This window comes from Dermacentor variabilis, chromosome 8, assembly GCF_050947875.1.
Source record: "Dermacentor variabilis isolate Ectoservices chromosome 8, ASM5094787v1, whole genome shotgun sequence".
Taxonomy (NCBI): Eukaryota; Metazoa; Arthropoda; class Arachnida; order Ixodida; family Ixodidae; genus Dermacentor; species Dermacentor variabilis.
This window is the reverse complement of record NC_134575.1, coordinates 68,568,467-68,580,808: the sequence shown is the minus strand read 5'-3', so window position 1 is coordinate 68,580,808 and position 12,342 is coordinate 68,568,467. Positions and strand designations below refer to the sequence as shown.

Below are 12,342 nucleotides of genomic sequence, written 5' to 3'. Positions count from 1 at the left end.
GTCGATGATTGAGCCGTGTTGGTTCAGGAAGTCCATGCCGAGAATGATGTCTCGTGAACACTGTTGGAGGATAACGAATGTGGCAGGGTAAGTCCGGTCATAAACGGTAATTGTTGCCGTGCAGTTCCAGTCGGCGTAATGAGGTGTCCTCCAGTGGTCATATTTGAGAGCCTTCCCATGTAGTTCTAACGTTCTTCAACTGGGCGGCAATGTGTCCACTCATTACGGAGTAATCGGCCCCTGTGTCTACTAAGGCGGTAACTGCGTAGCCGTCGAGGAGCAAGTAGAGGTCGGTGGTTCTTTGTCTGACATTGCAGTTAGGTCTTGGCGTCGGATCACGGCTGTGTCGTGTTGAACTGAATCTAGAACGTCGCCTCGTCAAGTCGCCTTTCCTCGGTGTAGTCTTGGCTTCCTGACTTCGTCGGGACGGCGGCGTGTCATTATTATGCCGTCGAGATGGCCTCTTCGGCGTCTTCGTCTCCGGCAGGAGGATTTTCGTCAGTTCGACGAACAGCAACCGCACCTCCATCAGTTGCTGGTTTTAGTTTTCCGGATATGGGCTCGCAGAGCTGCCCTGGGCAGGGCCAGTGTATGGTTGGCGCTGCGGCGTCAGGTAACGGCCTGGTGATGGCGAACGGGACGGTCGTCGAGCGCTCCACTGAGGGGTGGCGAGGTAGTCGGCGATATCGCGGGTAGTTCGCCAAGCAGCGGTCGCGGCGCGTTAACGGCGAACCCTCGCAGTCCCATTTCCCGGTATGGGCATCGGCGGTAGACGTGACATGCTTCTCCGCAGTAGTAGCAGAGTGGGTGGTTGTCAGGAGCGCGCCAAATGTCCGTATTCCTCGCTTAGCGTCGCTGGGCGACGGGCGGGCGTGCTGGTGGCGGCGGTGGACAACGGAATTGTGGCGTTAAAGTCCCTGGTGCGGTCGTGCAGGGGGGCCTTGGCGGCGGGCGTTGGCCGCGTAGGTCATCATTTCCGGCTGGCGCTGCGGTGATTCTGGTTGCACCTCAGGAACTCCAAGGGATCGCTCAGGTTCATCTTTGATGATTTCGGCGATTGAGGCTACTTGAGGCTGCGACCTAGGGTACAACTTCTGCAGCTCTTCCCGTACGACTGCCCTTGCAGTCTCGCGCAGATCGTCGGTGGACAGCGATTGAATTCCTGTGTAGTTGGTAGAGCTCGTGCGGGGGTTGAATTGCCGGTTCCGCATTTCGAGTGTCTTCTCGATGCTGGTGGCCTCGCGAAGAAACCCTTCTACGTTCTTCTGTGGGCTTCGCATCATTGCGCCGAAAAGTGCTTCCTTCACACCACACATGAGAACACCGACTTTCTTCTCCTCGGGCATATGCGGGTCGGCGTGGCGGAACAGACGGTTCATTTCTTCCGTGAATATGGCAACGTCCTCGTTAGGTAGCTGCACTCGGGCGTCCAGCATGGCTTCGGCCCTTTCCTTGCGCACGACACTCGTAAAGGTGCGCAGGAAGCCGTTAAGGAACATGTTACGTGTTGTCATGGTTGACTTCCGGTTCTCAAACCACGTTCTGGCGGCATCTTCTAAGGCGAAATCTGTCGTCGGAGCTTGTCGTCGGAGTCCCAGTTGTTTAAAGTAGCGGTTCTTTCGCAGGTTTCCAGCCACGATTCCGGGTCTTCAGTAGCTGCTCTGTAGAAGGTCAGTGGGTCCCCAGGTTGTTGCAGGATAACGGGGGACGCTGGGGCTACCATTGGGGTTGTGTTGCCCAAGATCTTTGTAGTCTCAGGTAGATGTCCGTGCTCTGGGGCAGTCCTTGCAGTCTGCGGCTAGCACGGTGGTCTTGGACTATGTCGGTTTTGTCCTCGGGCTTCGGGCTTGGATTGCGGCTTTGCGGGGGTGTTCGGTACAAGAACGCATAGGCACCCCCACCAGATGTCACGTGGTATTGCTCTTGTTTGTATTGTTTTGTGATTTTCTGAGGCTCTCTTACAATTCCTGCGTGTTGATTTCCTCCTGTACATGTATGACATTGATACCACTGTATACGATGCTGTCGTGCACACAGTCATTCCTTCTGAGGCCATTGGTCAGGGTTCCAAACATTTGACATCTGCTGAATAAAGCTGATTTGGATTCATCTGAACATGTGGGTTGGATCTGCATAATTTGTTTGTCTAGCGTAAGATCGGGTCATGTGAAGACAATTATGGGTTTCTTTGAATCTCAATTCAGCCGCTGCTCTTAAACGTTTAAGATGAAATGCGCTTATTTGTCACGTATTTATATTTAAAGACTCGTAAATGTATGTGTACCTTTTTTGAAGCTCTTTAAGCTTGTTGTGAGACATGTATAAGGAAATCGACACTACAAAACCTGAACAACTCTATGTCATGACATTACATGAGATGAAACAAGCCTTTTTTTTTTCATTTTGAGCACGGCGCAAATCCACGCCAGTCGTTACCTGGGGTTTAAGTTTATATTTATCAACAGTGAAAGCCTTGTATGGCTCAGGGATGAAAAATCCGACGACCGTTTGCGTTATCGCACCAATAAGCCAGTGACGTCCCACGTGACGCCTCAGACACATTAAAAAACTGTTATTATGAGTTGAAGCAAGCTCGAAATTACTATTGAAGCTAGGAACATCGCCACATCTCGTGATGCAGGCGCCATTAAGGCACCAATTTCCTTATCATTAAAAAAAATTGAACATCTTTGTTCGCCTTCAACGCCTCCCTTCTAAATAACCATTGTGCTCACAAAAAGTATGTGCGTGTGGTTTTCACGTTTTTGCTCATGTTCGGCGAGCAATGAACACGTGTCTTACGTTGTTCTGAGGAGTAAAAGTACGCCTGCGGGAACTAGAAATGAATCTGCTGCTGAAAGTTATCGCTGTGTCTTGGTTTAATATTCCTTTACGTGTCCCTCTCACTCTCCCTGAGCTACAAGATATTAGAAGACACCCTATACGTTTTTATATACTTATTTATTTATTTATTAATCTATTTATTAGTACCATCGATGTCCGGAGAAATTACAGAGTAGAGTGGTGCATGATAGCAGAGCAAATACATCGGAAACAAAACCGATACGAAATGTAAGTTTCTTATAATACAATGGTACCTAGTTGGGCGTATACAGAAAAGTAGAGATGCTAGTTGAGGTAAAAGCTAAGGAGAGGACTATATATGGCACAGTATCGGCTACAAGTGCGCGAAAACTAACAGGGTCTTGAATGCACGCGATTGATCCAAAAAAACCATTCCATTCCTTAGAAGTACTTGGTATGGAGGAGAGGAGGTAAAATTCGTATGAGCGTCTACATGGTTGATGCTACATATCTACTTTCTTGACATGGTTGATGCTTGAAGCCGTGTAGCGTGGTCGGCGCATTAGTTGAGAACACGTAGCTGCGAAATATGATAATTAAATTTTATGTAGTTACCCTCATCGATTACCTCAATATTGGCTCGTCAGTGTGAATTACGGTGAATCAAATGTGAATTTGAGAATTACCAACCGATTTGAATAGAAATGTCAAAGTAATTTAACGAATACCTCGTTTGCATGAATGTTTTCACCTTCATTCTTTTTAGCGTCTGCTACAGTGCCTGTAAACGTTTTACATCATGCCTTTTACACACATGACATTACAAGACGAATTCACCAATTTCTTTATGACGTCTTCTTAAAATTTTTGGTGAACATATTCTTTCACTTGCGTCAAAGCAACACCGAGGCTATGAGAAATGCAGCAGTGTAAGGCTGCGTATTATGTTATTTACCGTGTACTAGATTACGTTTTGCTGAATTTAGTAACTGGCACGTCTTTTGTTTTGATTTATTTTAAAAACAGCCGCCGCGACGGAATGCTGAACCATCGACAAGGCCACCTGTATCAGAGCGCAATACTAAAATGCGACATTTTAAGGGCTACTTTCATCATTGTGATCTTACCAGAACTTACAGCATTCCATCTGTAGTACTTGAAGTGTCTTGTTACTGCGTGGCACAAGCGGAAGCCTTAAAGATACCTCGCGCTTGCGCGGCACGACATACTAGAAAAGAGGTCGCGAGGTGCAGAACGCCACAGTGCTTGCAGCACTTTACATTGGTTTCATTTGTATGCAGATTGAAATACTGCATCATCTTTCTTGTGATTGCAATTTTAAGGATATTTCACTGGTCTACCGTTAAATATAGGCGTCAATAACAGTTTCGCAGTAAACTTGTTTATTTGGATCATCAATGGTGTAATGAGTATAAGATTCGTTTGCTCTGCTGAAGGAAGGGCTTGAAACAGCGGGTCTATGTGAGTCATGGGGTGTGTAACTCTGGCTATATGCGAGCATTTTGGTTATCCAAATCGCCATCGGGGTAATGAAAAGGAAGAGAAGAGGCCGAGGTTATCCAGAGGAATGTAGGAATAAATGAGTTCTACCGGGAGTGCCCTAGTGAAATCTTTACATAGACGCAGCCGAAAACAGTAACCTGTGGAGAAGAAGATGAACGTCACGTTCAACGAAGGACGAACCATTATGGTTCTATGAAGCTATCAAAGTGCCTCCGGGTTTACCCCTGACGACACTGTCACTAAAGGGAGAACAACCTCTCTTAAAAGCAGACATATTTGACGGCAATTCGTCCGGTATACATGCCTGGCTTCATTTCTATGAGTATGCTTGCTCCACGAACCAATGGTTCAGTGACGCGGATCCACTGGTCGATGCATTGGGAAGCTGGCCCTGGAAGCAGCAGCGGTCGCACTTGTTAAAAAAAGGACTATAGCTCCTGGGGTGGTATTCTGTAGGAGTCCACCTATGGACTGTCCCTTTCGGCCGCTGCTGATTGGATGGAACTTTAGTAGAAAGAAGGAGACGAGCGACCCTGACTAATCAGCTGTGACAGAAATTCAAAGTCCATTAGGTGGACTTTTACAGAATGCTCCCCTGATGGCATGTATAAATTTGGAGATATTTCTCGGCCTATGAAGTGCTCCTGCTAGTTTCAAGCGTATGATCACCCTCTTCGAGGCTTCAAGCATGGTCTAAATCGTTCTGCTATAGCAGACGCGCGTTCTTGCGAAAGTCATGTGGCGTGGCGTTGCAGGTGTTTGCGGGTCTAATCTGTCTGCTGGCGTACCACTTGCTGGCGTGCGTAATGATCAGCAACCACTGCTGTGCTTGTGCTTCATCCTTTCCGCTCCGGTCTAGCTTGCCAAAACTAAATAGTTTAAGTGCGTTTTTCAGACTGTGACATTGCCGCGTGCCAACAACACCTTTGCTGTCTGTTGGATATTACTCTTTTTTGTACTACTTCAGAAAACCATCGCACTCGCCCGTTCACTGTCATTGATGTTCTTTCCTGAGCACGAATTTACTTCAACTCTTCAAAATGTCGCTTTGGGCACAACCAAACCTACACCGTCCACAACGTTGTCGACGCTGACGTCGTGCAGTCGGACCCCGACTAAGTTCGCGCTGTTAGCCAGTTCCCCAATCCGCGGCCGGCCAATGACTTCGGCCGTTTTCCTGGTCTATGCTTCTACTTTCACCGCTTTATTCAGTAGTTCGCGGAAATATCACGTCCTTATACTGGCCTACTGAAGAATCTCGAGTCATTACCCGCCATGGTTGCTCAGTGGCTATGGTGTTGGGCTGCTGAGCACAAGGTCGCGGGATCGAATCCCGGCCATGGCGGCCGCATTACGATGGGGGCGAAATGCGAAAACACCCGTGTGCTTAGATTTAGGTGCACGTTAAAGGACCCCAGGTGGTCGAAATTTCCAGAGTCCCTCACTACGGCGTGCCTCATAATCAGAAAGTGGTTTTGGCACGTAAAACCCCACATTTAATTTTAATCTCGAGTCAGTAACAAATGTACACCTCTTCTTCATTCGGTAATATATTAATCAACCCAATGGTTTTAGTACATTTTCACCCCTAAGTGAGCACAGAGATTCACACCGGTTCCAGCGGCCATGGCCCAGGCACCACTCTCGCACAATGGCATGGCCTACACCGTGTTATCACCTACGGAAGCCAGCTTCTGTCACCGTATAATCAAAATTATTACATCACAGAAAGTGCGCGCTAAGCTCTCGCTGTGACCATCGCTAAATTCCGACCATACCTGTATGGCACGCGCTTCAATGTTATTACAGAGCTCAATGTATTTTGCTGGCGTACTTCGCTCAATAACACCACGGGTCGGATTGGTCGTTAAGTACTACGCTTGCAAAAATACGCATTATATCTGTTCCTCAACGGTAGATGGCTTCAACAGGACGCCGACTACTTTTCTCCATACCGAGTAGATTGGCCGATACACTGGAAGATAATCCTGCAGCGTTCGTTTTCTACATTATAGACTTCGCCCATATAGCGGTTCAACAATGCCGCGGATCACCTTTCCGGCAGTTATTGGCGGTCCCAACTCTCCAGGTCCTGCCCCTTCATCGAAGATGTGCCTGGTTCACAACGACATCTTACACCGCCACAACGCCCATTCTTACTGCGCTAATCCGTTGCTTGCTCGCTCCATGTATATGCGTCCTAAATATTATCTGTTATTACAGTTCTATGTAGCACGTCCGAAATAACAAAGCGTCCCGGCCATTTACAAAACAATTATGAATTATATCTGGCGAAACACTGGCGCCAACTTGCCGTTTAGGCAACGAAACAGTTTTACTTCGATAACAATTGTATAGAGACTCCAGGCGCATTTCTGCCATCGAAGTCACCGTCGCCGTGTGTTTCAGTCTAAAGTCCTAGATCCATAAAACCGTCGCCGCACGCCGTATGCTGCATGTGCGAGCGGAACCAGCACGGATAAGCCGGCAAACGGGGTTCAATCTCGCGTGCACAAGCGAGGGCACGGTCTATCGCGCCAGAGGCACGGCAGTCAAGCGTGAGAGGAGGGTCGTTCTTCTCCGGCGGGTGCTCGGGGCCTCGATGTCCTCTTCGCACTCCACTCTGTACAGAGTGGAGACATCCACGGTTCCACCGCGGCGTTAGGAACACGAATGGCGGACGATGCAGGGTCAAGTCGCCTGCGCTCATGTGTCTTGGAAGCGATCTGTAATGCGGCGAAAGTGAGCGCCCGCGCAGGCATCATCTTCAAAGCGATCTGTGATGCTTGCATAGTGTGCCTTGTGCCGCTAGCTTTGTACGCGCAGTGCTTCCTATAAGCGCGTGATGTTATTATCGCGTTGAAGCGATAAGTTGAAGCCTTGAAGCGATAACAATATAAAAAGATATTAGGACGAACTATTTTGAAATTTGTAATAAATAATCTTCTAGACACCGCCAAAGCATGTATATTCTCCCTCCAGGAACCCGTAATGATACATTTACACATAGCTTCTTTCCTAGAACGATAAAACCTGCAACATGCTTTCCGATTTCATACAGTCTGTTTCTTTTACTTATGTTCTGGGTAATTTAGATGCTGTTATTTATACTGAGAGGGCGATGCGTTATCAACGGACATCTTTATTATGATTTTGTTATTAACTGTGTATGTTGTTCTTATTTTGGCAAGCATAAAATGATATTGACTGGTTTTCCTGCTTTCCTTATTTAAATGCATGTGCGACTTCAAATGCATATATGCATATGCATATAACGATTTCTAAACGGTTCTCGCCTCGTAGTTCCGCATGCCGTAATTAGAGACAAACAAATATCTTATTTTACACACATTATTCACTCGTGTATTTGAGCATAAATATTTTGGCGTCACGTTAAATCATAACCTTGCATGGGAAAGTCATGTTAACAATTTATTTCAAGTGCACTAAAGCCGCTTTTTTAACTAAATGTAGTTAAATATATGGGTAACTCAATATAGAACGATTTATAAACGGTTCCGGCCTCGTAGTTCCAGAGTCGCACGTGCGCAGGTGACACCGCGATAGTATTGCTCATTGGTTCCAACATCCTGGTTTCGGAGTCACCGTACGCATGCGACGATGAACGCGGCTAGATATACGATACATTTTAGGCGAACTTGAACACTAGTTAAATATTGTGTGAAAGAAAAGAAAACGAGAAGAAATAGAAACTTTCAGTGCTTACCGGGAATTCAGCAGTAGCGCGTTCCAGGCGGTACACCAAACAACTCACGGCCTCAGCTGCCTTCCGAATGCATCGGAGAAGTCTTTCCGAAAGAGACGGACCTGGTACTAATACGCCGCGCAAGGCTGAGACATCGGATGTCAGGAGGGTGCATTGACTGAGACTTTCGCTCTTAGGCAAACTCTCAGTGGGGAGACCGATCACCGAACAATAGTTCTGAGCCGTGCTTAAAATATGCAACCCTGCAAGCGGCCTCAGTAAGCGCTGAAAGTTATTTCTTTTCATTTTGTTTTTTTTTTCCTCACTTCATTTAGGTATTGTTCAGGTTCGCCAGAAATGTATCGTATATCTAGCCACGTTTATGGCAACCATTGGGAAATACTACGCCGTGTGATCTGCGCACGTGCGACTTCGGAGCTACCAGAGCGGAACCGTTTAGAAATGGTTCTATATTGAGTTACCCATCGCGATCAAAAAAAAAACATTTCTATCGCGGACAAATCAAAGAAGTTTTTAGGCAACCACTTAGTGTAAGGCGGATACCAAATTTAGATGCTCAATTGACTACGGCATAGACCTTGCGTGCTTACGAGGAACGCTTTCCCGAAATATTACAGACAATCGACGACAAAAAAGTAATTTTTTTTTAAACTTTAAAATCAATAAATGCAACATAGCGGCCTTCTGGGCACTCCTCGCGATAAGAACCCTGAAAATTAAATGGTTGGGAGCAAAAAGTTTTATGTCAATGACTCTGGTGGCGACGGACCTTTACAGCAGCTAATTAAATGGTTGGGAGCAAAAAGTTTTATGTCAATGACTCTGGTGGCGACGAACCTTTACAGCAGCTAATTAAATGGTTGGGAGCAAAAAGTTTTATGTCAATGACTCTGGTGGCGACGAACCTTTACAGCAGCTAATTAAATGGTTGGGAGCAAAAAGTTTTATGTCAATGACTCTGGTGGCGACGAACCTTTACAGCAGCTAATTAAATGGTTGGGAGCAAAAAGTTTTATGTCAATGACTCTGGGGGTGACGGACCTTTACAGCAGCTAATTAAATGGTTGGGAGCAAAAAGTTTTATGTCAATGACTCTGGGGGCGACGGACCTTTACAGCAGCTAATTAAATGGTTGGGAGCAAAAAGTTTTATGTCAATGACTCTGGTGGCGACGAACCTTTACAGCAGCTAATTAAATGGTTGGGAGCAAAAAGTTTTATGTCAATGACTCTGGGGGTGACGGACCTTTACAGCAGCTAATTAAATGGTTGGGAGCAAAAAGTTTTATGTCAATGACTCTGGGGGCGACGGACCTTTACAGCAGCTAATTAAATGGTTGGGAGCAAAAAGTTTTATGTCAATGACTCTGGTGGCGACGAACCTTTACAGCAGCTAATTAAATGGTTGGGAGCAGAAAGTTTTATGTCAATGACTCTGGGGGTGACGGACCTTTACAGCAGCTAATTAAATGGTTGGGAGCAGAAAGTTTTATGTCAATGACTCTGGGGGTGACGGACCTTTACAGCAGCTAATTAAATGGTTGGGAGCAAAAAGTTTTATGTCAATGACTCTGGGGGCGACGGACCTTTACAGCAGCTAATTAAATGGTTGGGAGCAAAAAGTTTTATGTCAATGACTCTGGTGGCGACGGACCTTTACAGCAGCTGCACTTGCGTTTGCTGAAACACGTCGGAGAGATCCAAATGCGCGTTTGCCTCGAAGCTCCAGAGTCGATGAACTTGGGCGCATCTGGGAAACCGAGATGACGGCATGTGAGTTCGGATATCAAATTCCGCAGTTTCATGGTTTGCGTAAACTGCCTGACGTAGGGCGCCCATGATTTGCTTCAGTCAGAGGTTATCTACCGCTCTACTTGGCATTTTAAAATCCAGAATCGCGCCATGAAAATTCTTCTATAACATATTATTTCTGACTCGGTCGAGCATATGCTGCCCTCTATTACGAAACCCTACATGCTTTTTACTATACTAAAGCATAAAACATTGTCACTGGTAAACTTGGCGACTTCGCACTTAAAGAACGTCCTGATAGCGACACTGACATTAAGGTGAACAATAGAGGGCAGCAAGAAAGAGCACTTAAGCTAATGCATGAAAGATTGTGTCATGGGAAACACTGAAAATAAGTTCAAAAATTTAACTTTTCTGTGAGCACATAGTCTTAGGGATTTCCAATTAGACCACTGTTACACGTATACATGCCGATGAACGGGTTTTTTATAGGAAAATTAGAAAAGAAGTAGACGTTGCCCTGATACAAAGTGACTTATCATCTATTCTTCGATGGTCTTCAAGATGAAGAATGAACTTCAATAGTATAAAATGCGTTCATATTACTTTTGCACGCAAAAAGACAGATTATACTCTGATTATGTCATCAGCCATTATACAGCAAAGCAAAAATCACTGAATAAATTCTTTGGTGTGACATTCTCCGCAGATTGTTCATAAAATGTTCACGTTGATACAGTGGTTGCTATGGCCGCAAGGACCTTAGATGTTATAGGACAAAATCTGAGACACGCGCCTTCTTGTTTGAAATTCGCTGCGGTGGTACATACCCGGCCAACACCAACTAGACCTTAGGTATTTTAGACTTGTCTTGATTAGGTTATAACCTCGCCGCCTGATGTGCCTTATCTTTCTTATTGCTTTAGAAATTATATGGACACTCCAGGCGCATTTCTATTGGCAGTCCAGCAGGCGCGAGAGGCGGCAATGAGGCAACGCTTCGAAGGGATCTCGTGGGAGATCTCAGCCGGGGTCGATAAACTTTGCCGGATTTACAGTAAAGTTATTTCCATTCATCCATGTCACTGACCACTTTAAAGGCCAGTGGCTGCCTTTCTTCTCTGGCTGCTAACACCTTGAAACAATTGAAACGTTCACTGATGTTAGAAAAACCCCAAACATTCGGAGGACGCTTAAGTTTCGGCTTTAAGAATGGAGCGCGACAGCAATCGATGATGCCAGGCTAGTTTTCACACTTCCCGGAAACTGCAGCTTATGTAACCGTAATGTCTACTGGAAAACGCACGGCAGGGAAAGCTACGCGCGAAGGTGAGAAGGTAGGAACTCAACCTCTTGCGTGGGAAGCGATAGATGGATGAAAGTATGGATGCTATGAACGTCTCCCTGTGTGCGGGGGCGGTGGGTTGCGCCAGCAAGCTTATTTTATTTGTTGCCTAATGTCATACCCATGTAATGAAAGAGAAAAAAAGGGAAAGGGAAGAAAAACACAAGGACATCCCATGATCAAACTTTCTGAAACCCTATTGGGAACGTCGTTTTTGTAAGCCTCCATTGTTTGTCGTTTCTCTACTTTTCTTCCTCCAATCTTCTAATCAAATATTACTACTCCTCACTGCGGCCATGTTTAATTTTAACTGCTTCCGCTGAATCAAGGGCTTCACGGAGGCCAGAGGTGCCTAAATCGACCGCTGGGCAGATATCTTCAAATTTAATAAAACGTACTCCATCGTTTCGCTACTTTATCCGCCGCAAGCACATCCTTTTTCCTTATATCTCGCTTTATAAGTGCATGTTCTAAGGCGTCCTAATCTCGCTTCGAAACGTAGTGAGCTTTCCTTTGAGTTATCAACAATTCCTTCTTTCCTGATTTCACTTTTTTCCTCTGAAGAAGTTACTCATAGCAGGTTTTTTTCCTATTGCCGCCCCCCATGAGATTATCTCAGTCGCTCTGACTTACCGCTTGATGTTTTTATTGTCGTGCAACTAAACATACAGTCGCATGCTTGCTCGCAAGCTTCACCCTTCTTTTCTCCATTGCGAATCAATGTTTTCCTGTACAAATAACTAAACTTTCTCCCAGCTAAATTACTTTCTTCCATATTCCTCAGTCGTTCTTCATAATTAATTTTACTGTGAGTGCCCTTCACTTCAACGCTTGCCCAGCTCATATCACCCTACATAGCTTCATTTCCAGTCTTCCCGTGAGCGCCCAATGTGATCCGTCGTACTGACCTTGTTGCCATCGGTTCCTCATTGTACGCCTGATTTCGAGCAAACAACCGCGTTTGCAAATGTAATCCTGAAACGATTACACATTTCCATATACCCCGGACCACCGCGTAATAAGGTATCCACATAGTGCTCTGTGTTTCACTGTGGCTGTATTTCTCTCCCCTTTACCGGTATCTTTTATTTCGATAGCAATTATATGGACACTCCCGGCGAATTTCTGGAGTCGGTGTCGCTGTCGCCTTGATGTTCCGTATAAAGTCCAAGGGAGATAAAACCATCGCT

General features: G+C 45.8%; 1 protein-coding gene across 5 annotated transcripts in view; it reads right to left on the bottom strand.

Moving 5' to 3' along the window:
• Positions 1–8,241, bottom strand: part of LOC142591083 (japanin-like-RS) — a 133,725-nt gene extending 125,484 nt beyond the window's left edge. For all 5 annotated transcript variants that reach the window (XM_075703453.1, XM_075703454.1, XM_075703457.1 and 2 more), the window contains exon 1: positions 8,057–8,241. The gene's annotated coding sequence lies outside the window, so the exon portion shown is untranslated. The remainder of the gene's footprint in view (positions 1–8,056) is intronic.
• Positions 8,242–12,342: the final 4,101 nt, after the last annotated feature.